At 43.0% G+C, this 6323-nt stretch overlaps 1 pseudogene; it reads right to left on the bottom strand.

Annotated features, from left to right (window-relative positions):
- Positions 1–250: 250 nt before the first annotated feature.
- Positions 251–1218, bottom strand: LOC145714666 (glyceraldehyde-3-phosphate dehydrogenase pseudogene; annotated as a pseudogene).
- Between the last annotated feature and the right edge of the window lie 5105 nt (positions 1219–6323).

The raw sequence follows: 6323 nt of genomic DNA, 5'->3' as shown, positions 1-6323 counted from the left end.
TTTTGTTTTGAGTTCTTTTCTTTTCTTTTTTTTTTTTTTTTTGGCTGGGTACGGTATGCTTTATTGATGGTACATGACAAGATGGGGCTCTCCAAGCCCCTCCCCTTCTTCAGGGGGTCTGGGATGGAAACTGTGTAGAGGTCTGGAGATTCTCAGCGTGTTGGGGGATGATTTGGGGCAAGGACTCCCCAGAAGCTGAGGGACTCTCTTTTCCTCTTGCTCTTGCGGGGGCTGGTGGCCTAGGGGGCCCTTACTCCTTGGAGGCCATGTGGACTATCAGGTTCACCACCTGGTTCCTGTAGCCAAAATTCATTGTCATACAAGGAAATGAGCTTGACAAAGTAGTCATTGGAGGCGATGCAAACCCCAGTGTCGAAGATGGAAGAGTGGGTGTCACTGTTAAAGTCACAGGAGACAACCTGGTCCTCAGTATAGCCTAGGATGCCCTTGAAGGCGCCCTCCAATGCCTGCTTCACCACCTTCTTGATGTCGCTGAATTTTGCAGCTCCAGGTCGCAAGTGAGATCCACAACTGACACGTTGGGGGTGGGGACACAGAAAGTCATGCCAATGAGCTTCCCATTTAGCTCAGAGATGATCTTGCCTAGAGCCTTGGTGGTGCCAGCAGAAGCAGGGATGATGTTCTGGGTGGCTCCTCAGACATCATGCCACAGTTTCCCAGAGGGGCCATCCGCGGTCTTCTGGGGTACAGTGATGGCATGGACTGTGGTCCATGATGCCAAAGTCATCATGGATGACGCTGGCCAGAGGGCCCAAGCGCTTGGTGGTATAGGAGGCATTGCTGACAATCTTCAGGGAGTTGTCATACTTCTCATGGTTCACGCCCATCACAAACATCAACAGAAGGGGCAGAGATGATGACCCTCTTGGCCCCATCCTTCAAGTGAGCCCCAGCCTTCTCCATGGTGGTGAAGACCCCAGTGGACTCCACAACATACTCAGCACCAGCATCACCCCATTTGACGTTGATGGGATCTAGCCTCTAGAAGATGGAGATGGGCTTTCCATTGATGACGAGTCTCCTGTTCTCAGCCTTGACTGTGCCGTGGGTAGAATCATATTGGAGAATATAGACCATGTAGTTGAGGTCGATGAAGGGGTCATTGATGGGGACAACATCCGCTTTGCCAGAGTTAAAAGCAGCCCCGGCGACCAGGTGCCCAATATGGCCAAATCGGTTTAGTCCAACCTTTGCCATCGTGTCTCGGGACGAGCTGGCACCACTCCAGAAAATGTGGCTTCTGTTTTACAGGGAGAAGCAGAGAGCTTGAGTTCTTTTTATACTTCTGTCAGCTGGGAACTTTTCTTTCAAGATCCATTGTGATTATTAAAATAGCTATATTTTTATTCAGGGTTTTTATGTCCTTAGAACAGAGTTTGGTGTTAGGTCAGTTTGCTATGCTGACGAAACTACTGCATACGTTACTTTTTGTAGTTTAAGAGGCCACTGTTCTCAAGTATTTCAGATAACGATGATTCCATGCAACGCTGGGAAGGTATGTTTGGTAGGCGTTTCTTCTTGCTTTAATGATCATTTACTAGGAGATGTGTCTGTTTTACCATTTCACAGAAAATAAAAGGAGCCCTTTCTGATTCAGTCTGAAACATATGAACCTACAAATGTATACTCCACTACAAACACTGCAGATAAACCTTATGGCTTTTAGGGATCTAATATTCAGACCAGCAGAGGGCATGTTTGACTACATTCTTCATATCACTTTTCTATAATGAACAAATGTCACATAGCATGTGTATCTTTGTTTGAGATAACCTGTGATTTGCTTTCACATTTCTCAAGCGTAGGCCACTTATTTTCCCCGGGGGGAGCTAATTTAGTTCAAATTACGCCTGGTCAGCCGCCTGGGTGGCTCAGTTGGTTGGGCATCGGACTCTGCATTTCAGCTCAGGTCATGATCTCACAGTACACGTGTTCGAGCGCTGCATTGGGCTCTGCGCGGACAGCGTGGAGCCTGCTTGGGATTCCCTCTCTCCCTCTCTCTCTCTGCCCTTCTGCTTTCTCTCTCTCTCTCAAAACAAACAAACAAACAAACTTTCTGAGATTGTTCATCTCCACTCAATGGCCTGGAGATTTAAAATCATTGGTGTGTCAAACCAGGCACCCTTGCAAGCTGGAGAAATCAAAGAAGCAAGCAAATAGAGTGAGACACTGGACAGAATGACGGGGGTAAGTCACAGAAAGGAGACCTAGTATGGGTGATTCGTTCATCAAAAGATTGTGAATTCTTTTTTTTAGTTTTTTTTTGTTGTAGTTGTTTATTTATTCTTGAGAGAGAGAGAGAGAGAGACATAGAGTGCAAGTGGGGAAGGGGAAGAAAGAGAGGGAGACGCAGAATCCCAAGCAGGCTCCGGGCTCTGAGCTGTCAGCACAGAACCTGATGCGGGGCTCGAACTCATAAGCTGGGAGATCATGACCTGAGCTGAAGTCGGATGCTTAACCAACTGAGCCACCCAGGCGCCCCAAAGGATTTTGGATTCTGTCTCAGATGGAACTGAAACCGCCCCAAGCAATCTTGAGGTGCGAGGATGAGGGCGAGCCCACCGTTCCCGTTGTTTGGAAAGCACGGTCTCTACAAAATATCAGATCATGTTTCACACGCATTAAGTTCTACAGGTTTGACATGATTCAGTGGTCCTCCTCTGGATAGCAGAGGAGAAGCTGAACCCGACAAAGGTAGAGTGAAGGCCCTGACCCAAGTCACATAATCAGTTTGAAAGGAACTGCTGTCCTCCTGTTTCCCCGTGAATGTAGCCTTGTAATCATAGGAGAACAGACTGAATGTGAAAAGTGGTTTAAAATATGGGTATTTTCAACCTCGGAGAAAAACCCATTTCAACAAAATTACAGTCATTTCACTTGAAAGGATATTCCTGCTTATGATTGTTACTGAATTTTGTACACGTGATAAGGTGCTAGGTCTTACGTTTCGCTTTATTTATTCAGGTTTAAGAAATGGCGGTGGCTGGCTGAATGCAGAGAAGTAGGAACCACACCATAAGACGAACTAGATTTTTTTCTTCCCATTACATCCTATTTATTTCTTGGTCGCTTTCAGTCCGAAAGCTGATAATGGGGACTATTATTCTGGCCTCTATTTGAAGATCAGCCTATAGCTTGGCATCCTACCGTTGTTAGTGTTCCTTGAATTTTATTCCAAATTATATTGCACACATTCAGCAGAGAGGCTATTAAAATTACACGCGGAGGAGAGCAGTCAAGCTTTAAATAAGTAAATAAATACATAAATAAATAAATAATGCAATTCTACCAATTGATAAGAAAATCTGGTGAAAGTAAATGTTGGGCAAAAACTCGTAACACTCCACAAACAGTAACAAAACTATCTTTCTAGCAAGTTCTTCACTTGAATTCAGCTATGAGTTACATTGATTGGATGCCCATTGCTACCTTTTTTTGAATCAACTTTACCGCATGGAAAGTTTAGAGATGTATGTGAATACGAAGTTTTACCCTTTTGGTTGTAGTAATATTATACACACGTGGGTGCATGTGTGTATGATTACAACATGAACGAATTTGATAGTCAAATTTTAAGTCTTAAATCCCCTGAAGGATTTTTCAGTCTGTCTATGACTCTGGCATATTTCTTTAGTTACCAGGTGGCACAGTTACATTGTAGAAAAAGCATAGATCTTTCCAGCCAGAGAATCAGTACTCAAAGCCTCTTGGTTTCAATGACCGTCTTCATGAGCTCAGACCAGTTTTTTAATATCACTAGAACTCCGTAAAGTGGGGGAATGAACATCTACTTCCTGAGTCCTCTAATTGGTAAGCCTTGCTGTTTCTATAAGCCAAGCCTCTGTCTACTCTGCTGCATGATTTGAGAGATTCAGCGATGATTGTTCCCTAAATATTTCTCCTATGGGTATTACTGTAGAATTTAAAAATTCCCTATTGTGTTTCCATATGGGTTATTGAAGGTGTATTTAAAACCATAGGTTTTTCTGAGCAGAGTAAAACTTTTGAAGCCATGATTAGATCGTCAAAGTTAAATTGATTGAAATGTTTTTCTGTCACCTAAAACCCTGATATTCAAAGTGCTGTCTCCACACTAGCAGGTGTGAGTATCGCTAAGGAGCTTGTTAGAAATGTAGAACCACAGGCTTCAAACGAGTCCTACCAAATGACAGCATGCATTTTAATAAGAAACCAGTGAGACGTATGCACATTACAGGTCGAGGAGCACTGGGGCACCTGGGTGGCTCAGTCGGTTAAGCGTCCGACTCTTGATTTCAGCTCAGGTCATGATCTCACGGGGCTGGGACCGAGCCCCACGTCAGGCTCTGAACTGGGCATGGAACCTGCTTGGGATTTTCCCCGCCTCTCTCTGCCCCTCCCCAACTTGTGCATGCATGCGCTTTCTCCCTCTCTTTCAAAATAAACGAATAAATAAATAAATAAGGTTGGGAAGCACTTATCTTTATGACTCCTGAAGAAATGGGATAACTTTTAACGTGGGAAAGTGGCTTGCTTAAGTCGGGGCAGGAGAGAAAAAGATGACCATGGTAAAGGACCTTGTACATCAGATGATAGCAGGAAGACAAACACACCAAGGAGATGAGGCAGAAAGAAGGTTCCAGAGGAGACATGCAACTTATTTCACAATCCCTAAAGAGATGTATCCTTCATGACAAGGACAATTGGTAATCAGACAAAGCAAACAAACAAACAAACAGAGCAACAGAGAGCTTCAATGCTATAAGCACTTTTTTTCCTTTTTATTTAAATCTTTATTAATTCAAAAGAAAAACTTCTAGGCTGATAAAACTTCTTAGAGGCTTTGGAACCATAAGCAAATGCACATGTTAGCTCACGTTCTTCCTACAAAGCATAAAATACCTGATCATTTCTAGGACAAAATAAATCTATAATAATCTAGATATAACCTACGACCTATCTATAAATCTGGGGCATATGTTGCTTTGAAAGCCTTATTCCTAAAAACTGGCTTCGTGTCCTATTTGTCAAAAGGTACTTGATTGCATCCGGTCAACGAAACATAGGTCTTTGCATAAACCAAAATATTTTTGAAGTTTTAATAATCATACCGCTAATTGTAAAGCAGGATCATTTGTTTTCTTCTTTGAATTTTCATCCACAGTGTCGGTGAATTCACTGGCTGAGAACCAGTTAAAAATCATCAAACTTTAGAAGTGACCCTTGGAAAGTCTACTTGAAGAAATCCCAAGAAGTCCCTGCTCCAATGCTGTGTTCTCAGGGATTCACAGCATGGCATGATCAGCACTGTCTCTAGAAAAGTTATATCATTCTCCTTTACTATTTGAAAACGGGTGGATTAAAAGTCAGCCTGGGAAGTAAGACTGAGTGAATGACAAAAAATAGTATAGATTTTCCATTCGTGAAAATAGTGTATATTGAAGCCATATGAGTTCATATACCTATATATCTAATATCTATAGCTAAATGTACATTTACGGAAAGCCTAGATTGCCGATGGATACTTCAAGAACTTTTGGAGTTAAGGGGGAGATGTCCTGATACCAGTACCTTCACAGGCAACTTTGCTCTTTGCAGAATAGTGAAATTTGTTTCATTCTCTTCGCAAATATGTCTTGTACCACCTACTTTGCCCAGAGAACTAAATGGAGCATTACAGTGGGTATAAAGAATCTAAGAAAACGCCTTAATGTGATTATGGTCTAGTAAGGGAGACAAGACATTCTAATAGAACACATAAGTGTTATAAACAAAATGTTCCTGGAGTTCTCAAGAGAGCGAGAAATCAGTTCCAGCTTGGGAGAAGTCCCAAAAGTACAATGGAAGAAGTGACCCTGGAATGAATCCTTCACAAACAAGGGTTGTAATTGGCAGACAAATGAGGAGAAGGCATTCTAAGCAGAAAGAACAGTACAGCCTATGTCCAAAGAAACGGAAAAGGCAGATGGTATTTAGGAAATTGCTGTAGTGCTGTTGATGCGTAGGGAAGCAGAGGGAACTGGGACCGGAAAGGCGTGTTGAGACCGAGTTTGGGACAGGTTGCTAAGGCAGACACTGAGGTGATTTAAGAAAGATTACTCCGGCCTCAGTGATTACGGTTGGATAGTGAAAATGGTCTAAGTGGGCCCACTAAAATTGAACACCTTGCTTGTAGTCCAACAAGGAGGCAATGGCCAATGATTGTGGGTACCAACAATGGAAATGTGAAGAAAGGCTCAGATGTGTGAGATGTTGCTCGGAAGGAGGATAGGATACAGTGATTGAATGTAGCCGAAGTCTAGGAAGAAGGCTAGCTCAACGAT

The sequence above is a fragment of the Panthera onca genome, chromosome X (assembly GCF_046562875.1).
Source record: "Panthera onca isolate mPanOnc1 chromosome X, mPanOnc1 haplotype 2, whole genome shotgun sequence".
NCBI classification, from domain to species: domain Eukaryota; kingdom Metazoa; phylum Chordata; class Mammalia; order Carnivora; family Felidae; genus Panthera; species Panthera onca.
This window is presented reverse-complemented; position numbering and strand designations above follow the sequence as displayed.